Here is a 13,132-nt window from a genome sequence, read left to right on the forward strand (position 1 = left end):
TCAAATATGTGATTTTTTTTAACAACTCCCCAAAACAGACAATAACCTTTGGACCAAATGTCCATTGGTAGTACAATGAATAATCTGAGTTGTATTCAACACAGTGGAATGCATTATGGCAGTTAAAAGGAACAGTCTACTGCTAATGAAACATCACAGTGACTCTCATAAACATGATGTTGAGTGAAGGAAGCTACAGGGTGCACACTATATGCTTCCTTTCATATGAAACATGGAAACAGGCAAACTAGTCAGGTAGTTTCCCTTTGCCAGAGGTGGTAAGAAAGGGTCTTCTGATGATATTCTGGGTTTTTTGTTTATTTGTTTTTAGTGATAGTTACACAGCTGTGTTTTTTGTAAGAATTTATTAAACTGCATATTACTACTAATATGTATCCTCTGTTTATATTTCATTTCATTAAGAAGCCTTTAAAAAATGATTTATGGAAAGCAAGAATCTCAGTCTATTGGTCACAATCTTTTATGATTTTGGTCTGACACCCTCACTTAGGTTGTGGCCCTTCTGTCTTTATATCCTAGATCAGGAGAAAGCCCTTTAAGACCTTCCACAATTTTCCAAGATGGTATCTCTGGTAACACAATCAGTGTTTGTGATTTTTGGAGGCTTAATGATTTATAGCTTTCTGTATCCAAATTTTATTTTTATTGATGAGAGAGAGAGAGAGAGAGAGAGAGAGAGAGAGAGAGAGAATGTTGTTCCACTCATTTATGTATTCATTGATTGATTCTTATATGTGCCTTGACTACGAATGGAACCCATAACCTTGGTGTATCAGGACGGTGCTCTAACCCACTGAGCCACCTGGCTAGTGCCTTGGACACTTCTTGCTGACAACTTACTACAAACTCTTTAACGTACTCTTGCTAGGGTCATGTGAGCTGTCAGCTAAACTATTTAGTTCACGAAGATTTCAGGAAGACAGGTTCTGTTTTGGCGAGATTGCAGTGGTGATTATCAGCGGGCATGGGTTTGTGTGTTTACTTAGCTATGTGAGATTGTGAGATTTCTTACAGTCACCTCATCTTAGAGGGAAAGTTCAGGTGCAAGGAGGCTGGAACACAGGCCACAAAAGGGCCTTCTGAGCACTGAAATGGAAGCAGTTCTTTAAGTACTGTGTTTCTTCTTTATTCTTGTACTGATTGGTTGATGATCAATGTTTTCCCATGATTTTTAACAAGCAAGAAAGAAAAACAAATGCATTAATTGATTCACTTTGATAATTTATTCAATGAAAGAACAAGAGGTAGCAGCAGCCAATCAATGATTCTCTCTCATCATTGATGTTTCTCTCTTTTTATCTGAAATCAATAGAAACATATTTTAAAAATTATATTTAAAGGAAAACTGAATCCATATGGTTTTATTAACTAATATTGAAGGTTACTAAAACATAATTTGAGACACTATTATATGTTCAAGAAACTTAGGAAAGCTTTAAAGAACACCTTCTCAAAATTCTTTCAAATAAAAAACAATATTTTGCCAAGAAGCTTCTTGAGTTTACTTTTAAATCCTTAAACAGATGATTATGTGTACCACCAGTGTCCACATTCTTCAAACAGCAGAGGCCTCATGTTCTTCTATGTCAGAGGTAAGAAGCTGCTTTGTGCACCTTTTGTCTTTCTAGCCTCATTTAATGATGGGTTAGCAGCCAAAAGAAGCAACCCTTTCCTCGATATTTTAAGAAAAGTATTATTAGCTTTGCTTTTAACTTTAACTTATGGAATGTGTTATTAGACACCAAGTAAAATGGAGACAGAAGAGCAGAGTTATATAGCCCTGGACCGTAAATCAGGACCGAAATACCAAATCTGCTAGGTGCTAGATGTGAGATGATGGGGTTCAGGACACACTTACCCATAATGGGACACCCTAGGACCATGTACCATGGCCTGCTGATTATTTTAAGCTGAAGGAATTTGAGAAAATGGCACAAGTAAGAAGGACATCTCTCTGACTTTCTCTGCCTTTCTTTCCTGAAGCAGGTCATAAACTCTCATGTGAGACTTGACCCAAAGGAAAGGAGCATCGTTATCTCTAAGAGGAAAGGACACCAAGAGAAATCTGTGCTCACTTTCCCCCAGCTTACCGCACTTGCTAATTGCTGGGAGCCAGTCCATCCTTGCTGTTTCAAGGGACCTGGCATATATGGCATACTGTTCTTAATATGTTTGCTCACCTTCTTGGCACTATGTGTTTTAACCAAGGTCTCTGAGAAAGGTTGTTTCCCCAGGTAGGGATTTTCCCCTGAAGTTAGGGAGGGAATAAAACCTCTTAACTAAGTGCCAGGCGGGTAATTAATCACTTTAACTATGAACAATCATGCTTAAGCTACATAGTCTTTACTCCCTGGAATGGAGATAAGAAACGCCCTAACCTTTGTAATAGAGATTGATAGGATTGAATCAACTGGTATAAATACAGATGTAATAAGACAGCAAGTCACAGAACTTAGAACACAGAACTTAGATTGAGAGAACATGGCAAAAGATCCTGGACTGAACCTGACTACAGAAATTGGCAAGAGAACCTGACTAGAACCTGGTGACTGAACCTGGCTGGAGAACCTGGACAGAACCTGGCTGGAGAACCTATCGAGGGAACATGGCTACAGAACCTGGCTGGAGAACCTGGAGAACCTAGCAAGAGAACATGGACACAGAACCTGGCTGGAGATCCTAAGCAGAACTTCGCTGGAGATCCAGACCAGAACTTGGCTGGAGATCCTGGCTAGATATCCTGGCTAGGCTGCTGATCAACTGAACGCTGTCTCTGTGTCATTCCTTCTTCGCCGACTCCATCCACACCTTTGGGGACCCCTGGACCCGCTGGGGTTGGACCCTGGCAGCTAATCCCCTTTGTGCCATCACCGTTCTCCACCGCGGCCCGCTCTTCACCAAACCCTGCATGAAGCACCCAGGTTGGTTTCTCCAGGTCTTCATGTCACATGAAACTTAAGTGAAGTAAGGTTGTGTGCTTTTCTCCTATTAATGTGTATTTGTCAGTTTAATTTCAGATGCAGCCAGAAGCCCTGAGCGAGTCAAGGAAAACTTTGTTCCTCCCTCAGACAAGCCCTTATCCTCTCTGAGCCTCAGTTTCCAAATGTGCAAAACAGGGTTAGTAACCTGGATGTGGCAAAATGACAGGGCTGTTCTATCAATTAGTTATGAATGTTTTAAAAATTATTTTTGAAAAGGTTTAAAAGTTGCTACTGATTATTTTAAATAATAAAAACAGCAACAAAGAATAATAGATAGGCGCCACTCCTAATGAAAGGCGCTTCCGTTTCAGAAGGAGTTGCCTTTTGGAGGCAGGGGACCTGCTGGTCCCAGTTTCCCCTTCCTTCCTCATGGCTCCATCCCATGCAGGGTGGTCACTGTGGTATCATGAACTTGGTCCCCCAACAATAGTAGTCCATATGGTTTACTGATCTCTCTCTTCTGCTAAGCAGCATATGATATTGTGATGTATGATTTATGATATGTGTCCACATATTGGTGTTTGTCCACAGTTTGGCTCACAGCCCAAATCCCTTGTAATTTCCTAAATGAATAGAACAACAGAGGCATCTTTTGTTGTAATATTTGTTTTTGGTCGTCTGTTTCTGAAATAGCTTTAGAGTGATAAATATGAAGTGGCTATTTTTTGTTATTCATAACAAACCCCCTTTCACCACGTCTGAGTTTATGTTAGTGGATGACTTTAGGAAAGCCCCTAGATAACCACAATGGGGTGTGGTGTTCGGGGAGGAGCTAGCTGGTTTCCAAGGGAAGCAACCATATGGTTGGGACTTTCAGTCCCTCTCCCCTCCCCCCAAAAGGTTGAATTAATCACCAAGAGCTAATGATTTTATCCATCATGTTTATGGAATGAAGCCTCCTAGAACCCCAAAAGGATGGGGTTTGGAGAGCTTCCAGGTTGGGGAACACAGGAAGGTGCTGGGCGGGTGGAGCACCTAGAGTGTTTATGGACGGACACTCTGTGCCCCCTCACGCCTCCCTTGCCCTACACGTCACTTCCATCTGGCTGTTTCTGAGTTACATTCTCTTTTAATAAATTGTTAACATAGTAAGTAAATTCTTTTTCTGAGTTCTGTGAGATGCTCTAGAATATGATTAAACCCAAGGAGGGGGCTGTGAGAATCTCTGATCTATAGCCAGTTGGTCAAAAGCACAATGTGATACAACAGAAAAAGTATATATTGGTCTCTGCCCCAGAGTTCCTGGAATAGAGTCCCCAGAACTCTTGTAATTTCCTCCTACAGGGTAAGAGCACTAGCAGCACCTTTTGCTCTACAGTTGGGTCTCTGACCCTGGTTTCTGACATAGAGTTTCTATGTCCCTTGGAACTTCCTGGGTGATAGGAGCACCTTTTGTTCTAATGAGATGATTTTGGTGGCTCTGGGATGAGGGTTGTCACCAGAAAGACTGAGCCATGATTAGAAACTTGGAATGTTCAGCCCCAGTCCCCATCCACCTGAGGGGAGAGAGGGGCTGAAATAGAGTTAATGACCCATCGTGCCTACATGATGAAGCCCCCATAAACATCCCAGAAGTACAGGGTTTGGAGAGTTTTCAGGCCAGTGGACACGTGGAGGTTCTGGGAGAGTGAGCTCAGGTCAGGGAAACTTACCATCCCTTCCCACATATTTGCCCTTACACATCTCTTCCATCTGAATGTTTATCTGTATCCTTGATCATAACTTTTTATAACAAACCGGTAAACAGTATGTGAACTATTGTACTGAGTTCTGTGAGCCACTCTAACGAATTGATTAAATCTGAGGAGGGGATTGTGGGAACCTCTGATTTATTGCTTATTGGTCAGAAGCACAGGTAGCAACCTGGACTTTAGATTGGCATCTGAAGTATGGGGCAGAACCCTTAACCTGTGAGATCTGACACTATCTCCAGGTAGCGAGTGTCAGAATTGAGTTGTAAGATTCCCAGAGAGTGTCTGAGAACTTCTTGTTGTGTTGGGAGAAGCCCACACACATTTGGAGACCAGAAGCGAAGTGTCTGAGTGTCAGAAGCGCAGGATAGAGAGTCAAGTGTGGAAAGAGAAACACAGGAGGATCCTCTCCTTTACAAAGAACAAAGGTCCTTTCTAGGGTCAGCCTGAGGATTGTGAGCATAGTTCTTATCGGGAGGTGGGGACCTAAAGTCCCCAAATGTGATTTTTCTAAAAGAACAAACCGTCATAGTCAGACCTTCCTTCAGGAACGGATGAAGTAGTCTGACGAAGGTGTGTGACATGCAGGAATGGGGGAGTGGCAGGTGGAGAGGGCTCCAGGCCACTTCTCAGCTGGTCCTGTTGGTCAGCACAACAGCATGTGGTGTCAGACCCCTGGCTTTGACAGTCTGTCTCCGTTGACCCTGGCCCAAAGACAGTTCTTCTTTACCTTATTTTTAAATTAAATTTATTGGGGGTGACATCGGTTAATACAATTATATGTTTCAAATACACAGTTCTGTAATACATCATCTATGTACTATATTGTCTGCCACCGCCCAAAGTAAATACCCTTCCGTCACCATATATTTGACTCCCCATCCCCTTCCCCCCTGGGAATCATCATATTGTGTGTGTGTCTATAAATTTTTGTTTGTTTCTCTTGTTTGTTGCTTTCAGTTTGATATCCCACATATGAGTGAAATCATATGGTTCTTAACTTTTTCCTTTGGACTTATTTCACTTAGCATGATATTCTCAAGGTCCATCCATGTTGTGCAAATAGCACCATTTCATCTTTTCTTATGGCTGAGTAGTATCCCATTGTGTATACTAGTGTATACCACAATCTTTATCCAATCATTTATCATAGGACACTTTGGTTGTTTCCATGTCTTGGCCATTGTGAATAATGCTACAATGAACATGGAGGCACATATATTTTTACGAATAAATGTTTTCTTTAGGGGGTGGGGGGGAGGGTTAGCTATCCAGAAAAGGAGTTGCTGGGTCATATGGTAACTCTATTCCCAATTTTCTGAGGTACCTCCATATTGTCTTCCATAGTGGCTATACACCAGCATTGTGTGAGGGCTCCTTTCTCTAGAGAGAGCTCTTCTTAGTTATCCAAAATTCCTTGGATTCAAAGTAGAGCTAGAGTTCCTTCCCATAGGACCAGGATGTCTGCATCGAAAGCTGAAACCCTCTAAGACTATTAGTTCTGTGTCACCTCCCAAACTAGCACTCTGCTTAGGTTTGGTCTTTCACAAAGACCTGCAATTCACTGAATACTGAAAGCACTTCGCAGTTTCTGCGTCTGTCCTCATGAACGTGAAGCAGAGTTTATACAAAATGACTAATTTTGTAATCTCTCAGGATGCTTGCCTATCCAATACAGATTGCCAAAAACTGTTCAGCCAGAACCAATGGGTCACCAACATTAAACACAATACCCTCAGGTACTTCTGTTGAAGGGTCTGCCTTGGCCAGACAGGATCCTCTTTCTCTCCCTCTTTCCGCAAGACCTCATCCAGCCACAGGAAATGGCCTGGGATGGGCCGTTGACCCAGGGTCATGTATAGTCTGTCCAGCAACCTCAATATAACTGAGCTCAAAATGATGAGCTCACCCAGGAGTTTCAACTAAAAATAACAAGAGGATGAGTGAGCACCAGGAGATGAACGCCAAAGGGGTTCAGAAGATGAAGCGAGGACCACGCAGGGTCTATGGTCATGGCCCAGAATGAAGGGTGGGCAGGAGATAAAACCCAAAATAAGCACAGGACGGGAGGCTAACATACGCCGGAGCAGAGAGAAAGAACATGATAGAAGGGAGAACCGCAGGAAACAGTAACTATTCTGTTTCTTTTCCTGGGTTCTCTGCACTCCTGATAATAAACCTCTGTTCTTTCTATTTGACCTGAATACGTATTTATTTCTGAGGCCCTGAAACCAGGGGAGTCAGAGCAGATGCCTGCACTCCTCCCAGGGATTGGGCCGGGGCGGAGAAAACCTCAGATTATTCATATTAGTATCCTGGGTTTGCAGGGCTTGCTAACTCATCAGTGACCTTGCAAATCTTCCATGCCTCCAATTGGTATGTCTCTAAATTATGGGGCTGAATAATTACACCCACCCCCCTCAATTCCAGTCCTTTTATCCTTTTGTAAGTAGGGCTCTCCTGGCTGAGAAATAGAGAGAGAAACGTCTTTGGTCCCTATGGCTTCCCCCCTGGGATTTGCAAGGAGGGGAGGAGGGACTTCAACAAGAAGGCGTTTTGGATTTCTCTCCGGTAGAAGACAGAAATTAGAAAAGCCCCATCATCCTGGGACACAGACTAGTCTTTGATTTTGTATATCGGGCTGTTGGCCATTTAAAAAAAAAAAAAAAGGCTCAAGCAGTGAGCTTCAGGGCAGTTCCAGGGCTGAGTGATTAGACCAGTAACAGTCAGGGATGGTTCCCAGAGGGATGGATGTGACTCTCTCCTGGGTGGGAGGAGCACAGGTGCCCTTGCCTGCTGGGGAGCCACTGCCAGGACCCGTGGACCTCCCAGCCTGCTCTCATCTTTCTATCTTCCACGCAGGGTTTTATTGCACAATCAAGTGCTTGATGGTGTTTTTGCACTTAGAAGTTCACTGCAAGTTGATTTCTTCAGTTAGTTGCTCTGAGAAAGAGTTACCTAATTGTAAACTTGCACTGTGATTGAATTTAAACGCCAGGCTGATCTGACTAGCTCTGCTTCTTTCATTCTTTTCTACCTTGAAGAGCATTGGAAGCTACTTATGAGGAAATCCTTTCTGAAAACATTGCAGCTCATTCCTTTCATTCTTACGGAAAACCTGACTGTTGAACCCTCACTGCAAAAGCAATTGGAATCCAGGCTGTGGGCTGAAGGAACAGACGGTGTGTCCCCTCTTCAGAGTGGAAGGGACTGGCCAGCTCAATGGCAACAGAAATTCCTAACTCACAGGTCACTGCAGGTGTCATGTAATTCGGGGAGCTCTGACTCATCACTCTCACCCCACTTCTGAGAGGCCCAGGAGCCAGTTCCCTGTTCTGGGGCAGCACAGTGGCTGGGACTTAGAGACTTAAAAAGAGAAAAAGAAGTCCCATGCTCTCCCTGCCAAGCAAGAAACAGAGGCCCATTTGTGTGGCTTCTCTTTGGTCACCCTGCCTCTGTTCTGGAATAATTTGCTCCATGAAAAGAGTGGGCAGGAACCCCAAGTTGCTGCTCCATGGACTCCCACCCCCACCTCTCATGGATCTTCTTTCATCTGAGAGGTAATTCCCATCAAAGGAATGTCCCCAGTGTACTTCAGAATAAAACCCCCTTTAGAAACGAGCGCCCAAGCATTCCCACAGACAAGAGCCCTGGCTAGCACGTGTGCTGGTGCCCCTTCCCTGGTGGGAGGGGGAGCCTGGGCCTGATGGTTTGCAGATGACTCAACACTGTCACTAAGCAACCATCTCTACCCCCCAGTACAGGACAAGCAAGAAGAGAAGGGACAAGGCCACTTATTTCTCAGTCCTTGCTCATAGACAGTCACAGTTTTGTCTGAATAGACTGAACACATAACAATGACCTTGGACTTGCCTGACCTTGGGCTTGCTCTAGTGGGAATGATGTCTTTCATGACAGTGAGAGATCAGCCATGGCTTTAAAGCAGACAGATCACTTCCTGCAGCCCAGGGCCCAGGGTTTACACAAATTAGTTCACTAAGCCTTACCAGCCTGGGAGAACTTGACTTTATAGATGATGGACTTGAAGCTCAGAGGGGAGTGACTGGGCTAAGATCACAGAAAACGAGCAACTCAGGCAGCCTGGTGCCAGGCTCTGGCTGGTCTAATGGGCTGGCCCGTCCCCCGCATGCACTGCAGCGGCCAGACTTCTGTCTCACCGATGGGGAAGGAAGTGCGGCAGCCAGTTCTGCAGGTACTGGTGTTTATTCATAGACTAAATATTTGCTGATTAAAAACTTCATTGAGTTGCTCATCAGCCCACATGATTTGATTTCTTTCTGGCCACAGCATTTACTGTTTATCCATGTAGTTCTGTTCTTTTGGTGTTTATGGAATAAGCTGAAGCTCCCTGGCTTCACATAGAGGGGAAGAAGCCAGGCCTTCATGATGGTGAGGAGAGAATTACGTTCTCTCACCTCCCCCCTCCTCCCCAAAGCACACTCTCTCCAGTCCACCAGGTGACAGTACCCCATAGGCACTGTAGCTCAAATCAACTTCCTGCCTGAAAACTCATCTCATCCTCCCAGATACTTCCTTCGTGATTCATCTTTACAGTTCCTCGCTCCCCTTCCTGCTCTCAGGGCACCCTGGGTGATGTGGTGGCCACTGCAACACACCACCCAGATCCCCTAATTGAAGGACTTGTCCCAGCTGCTGGGGTGCTGTCCAGTGCCCAGGGCTTGCCCCTGGTGCCCATATCATGCCCCTTTCTGATGGCCCACACCAGTGATTGACCAGTGCAGTGTGTGACATTATCTCACCTCATTCTGAAGGGCCTTTCCAGCACTTGAGCTCCCTGTGTTGCTGAGGCCACCATCAGGCCCACACTACAGCTCCACATCTCCCTCTGCCATCCTACTTCCTCCCATCCCTCCCCCAGATGATCCCTAAGGGCACCCTGCATGCTGGGCTCTGTCTCAGACTCTGCTTCTGGGGGGAAAGGGACAACTGCCACATTCTCCCTCAGACCTTCTCTGTATATGACTGTTTTGCCCTTTAGACTCTGAGCTCCTCAAGGGCAGAGCTGAAACTTATTTCCAAATCCACAGAGCTTACCCCAGGCCCTGACATGCAGGAGATGCTCAGGAGATGTTTGTGGAATGAATAAATGTAGTCACTTAAAAGCTATTGTGAGAGGAGAGGAATTGAAAGACAGGTGCCTGTGGGTGGGACGCCTCTGCCAAGGTCTGGTCTTCAGTATCGCCCTCCCAGAAGAGTATTCATTGCCATCATCTCCCAAGCTACTCTATTGTCCAAACTGGGACTTGGCTGGACTCCTTCCTCTCCCCCCAAACTCTATCTTTCTGCACGAAAAACTGAGTTTGGGGTGTGGTCCTACAGGAGCCACCGAAGTAAGTGAGAAGCTGTGTCAGCAGCCCAGCCATGTGCAGCTAGAGGCTGGCTACTCCAGAGCAATAACCTTGCGCCCTGTAGCTCCCTCCATGTGCAGATATTTTCTTTTACTTGATTTCTATATATTTTAACTTTTGTAATTTTTAAAAGTACCCTATTTCAGATAAGATAAAGAAATGTGTTATGCACTCCTGGCCAGGTAAGTCCCAGGGGCTGCCTGGCAGGGTGGCCACAGTGCTGGTCCAGATGGAGGAATGTCATGTAGACGTGGGCAGATAGCAACCAAGGCAAGGAACTTGGGAAGAACAGCGATTCCTTTCCATGCTCCTTCCTTGAAGGCAGTTCAGAATCAGGGTTCCCATCTCCCTTACCCCAGATGGTCAGGAGGCAGGAGCTGAGCTCCGAGAGGAAAAGCTCTCTTGAGCTTGACATGAGGGACCACGGTGGGCACTTTGAAACTCCATAGGCCTCAAGCTATAGCCCTTTATGACATCAGGATTATTACATCAGGGGCTTCAGGACGATCGTCCCACATCTACTTTTGAAGTAGCTTGGGCCCAGCCACCACCCGTTGTAGAGGTTGCTTGCTGGACTCTTCAGGGAATTGGAGTGGACTTGGTCCAATGGAAATAATCGACACAGAATCATGTTACCTCATGAAGGATCTGTTCCCTTCCCTAAGCAGGCACATTCCTCATGTCATTTCAACTCAGAGTGACTCCCTCTGACAGGACACTGGGGCCTTCCTGAGGGACGATGGGCCTCTGGTGGGCAGCTGTATTTGTGTGGCCATCAACATATAAACAAGAGTTGCCTGCGTGGTGTACAGCAGACTCATAGGGTAATCAAAACGCATCTTTATTTGTGTCCTTCAGGGTTCTTTATGATCTGCTTACTCTGGGTGATCCTTCCCACCCCCGGACAAGAACTCCAGCAAGCCCCAAGAAGATTTTGCTTATTTTGAGGTAAGGGACAATCCTAGAGTCATTTTAAGCAGTAAGTACAGACTCAATTCAGCAAGGAGCATGTCCACTCCATGAGAACATCAAAACTCTAAACTTGATAAGGTGTCAGACCCTGTCTCCTTCCCTAGTGGGTCCCCTGTGGGCTGGAGGCAGCATGGAGAACTGGGTGGTGGTCTTGTTGACTTCTTTCCAGGTGAGGAAAAGTCTCACTTCAATAAGCTGGTCTCACCTTGCAGGACCTGCCGGTCATCTAAAGCTGGCTGTCCTTCTCTTGATGCGTTCCTGTGCAATTTATAGGTTCCCCTCCAGGCAGCCCTCCCTGGCAGTGCCCTTGTTCCCAAGTCAGGGCATCTCTATTTGAGGGGTTACTGGCACTGCTTCAGCTCTTGGACGTTTACCTCCAACTTCTCACTGCTGAGGTCTGTCTTACAAGAAGCTCCTAGGCCAAGGTCCTGGATGGCCCCCATGAAATGTCTCTCCTTATAGTCAGTGGCCCCAACACTATACAACTCTGACCTCAACAAACTTGGAGTGTGGCCAGCCCTGCCATAGCAGCAGTCTCCTGGCTCAGCTTCCCTACTTCAGGGAAGAGAGGGGATGGTGCATAGCACAGCGTCCTCCAAACAAAGCCTCCTCAATGAATCCTCTCTCCTCCCACCCTCTTAGCTCCTTTTACTCTCTAAGAGGTGAGGAAGTTCTAGAATAACTCTATGACATTGGTAGTTTTATTTTGTGTGGGTGTATTTTATTTTAATCCTCACCCGAGGACATGATAGAGAGAGGGAGAGAAACATCGATATGAGAGAGAAACATCATTTGGTTGCCTTCCATATGTGCCCCAGCCGGGGATCAAACCTGCAACCTGCATATGTGCATTGACCAGGAATTAAACGGCAACCTTTCTGTGCACAGGATGATGCTCAACCAACTGAGCCACTCCAGCTGGGCAACACATTGGTAGTTTTTATAGAAAGAAATTAAGGCTCAGAAATGTTATCCTCATTTGGTTTAGATTTTGATGCATATTGCAACACCCCCCCACCCCAAAGCAATAATGACTTAAATAGTATAGAAGTATAATTCTCTTACATCTGAAAGAAGTTTGGAAATAGAAAAATCCAGAATTTATAAGATATTACACAGCGTCAGGATCCCAGTTCCTTCTATCTTATTGCTCTGCCCTCCTCAGCATTAGCTCCTACTTCATGGTCCTAGACAGTGGCTTAAGTTGCAGCCACCCCCTCTGCATCCCAGGCAGTAGGAAGGAAGCAAAGAAGGGTGCCCCCTTCTGCTTTTAGGACGCTTCCTGGAAATTTCACACACATCACTTTCACTTACAACTCATTGACCAAAACTTAGTCTCACACTAGGAAGGTTGGTAAATGCAATGTTCATTCTGGGTGGCCATTTAAAAAACAGCTTCTGTTACCAAGGGAGTCAAGAATGGATATTGTGCTAAACAGTTTCTGCCATGGGTGTTAAATAACTTGCCCCAAGTTTTCCAGTTGAACCCTGCCTGCCATACCAGAGGGAAGAAGCAGTAGGACGTGGAGATGGGTGGGAGGTGGGTGGGAGGTGGACACTTAGCATATCTGCCCTGAGGTATGGAAAATGGCTCCAGGGTCTCCTGCCTGCTTTACTGAAATTCCACTTGCTTTGCCAGGAGTCCCATGGCCTTAGCTAGTCACTGGAATCTTCACTGCCACCTCACTTTGGCCAATGGACACCGGTGAGGAAAAATGCCAAGTCAGTGTTGAAAGTGTGGGGAGGGGTAAAAGGTAGAGCAATTTTTCTTTCCCTTCAGCTTCCTGTTGCCTGGATTCTCTTTGAGAATGGCAGACTCATGGTTCCATTCTACTTGTGCTAATATGTTAGGGTGCTTCTACCCCATGCAAGATCCCGGGCAGGCCCTGGAGGATGCAGAGGGGAGTGGATAGGGTCCCATTGTCCAGGAGCACACACATGTACACAGATAACTTAAGGGAAGGCCCTTGGAGAGATAAAGTGAGATGAGAGATCAGGGTAGGGGGTTGGGGACAGTGTTCAGGGAAGAGAAGGCATTTGAATTTGTCTTTGAAGATTAGTTAGAATAGTAATTAAA

The sequence above is a fragment of the Myotis myotis genome, unplaced genomic scaffold (assembly GCF_014108235.1).
Source record: "Myotis myotis isolate mMyoMyo1 unplaced genomic scaffold, mMyoMyo1.p scaffold_m19_p_2, whole genome shotgun sequence".
NCBI classification, from domain to species: Eukaryota; Metazoa; Chordata; class Mammalia; order Chiroptera; family Vespertilionidae; genus Myotis; species Myotis myotis.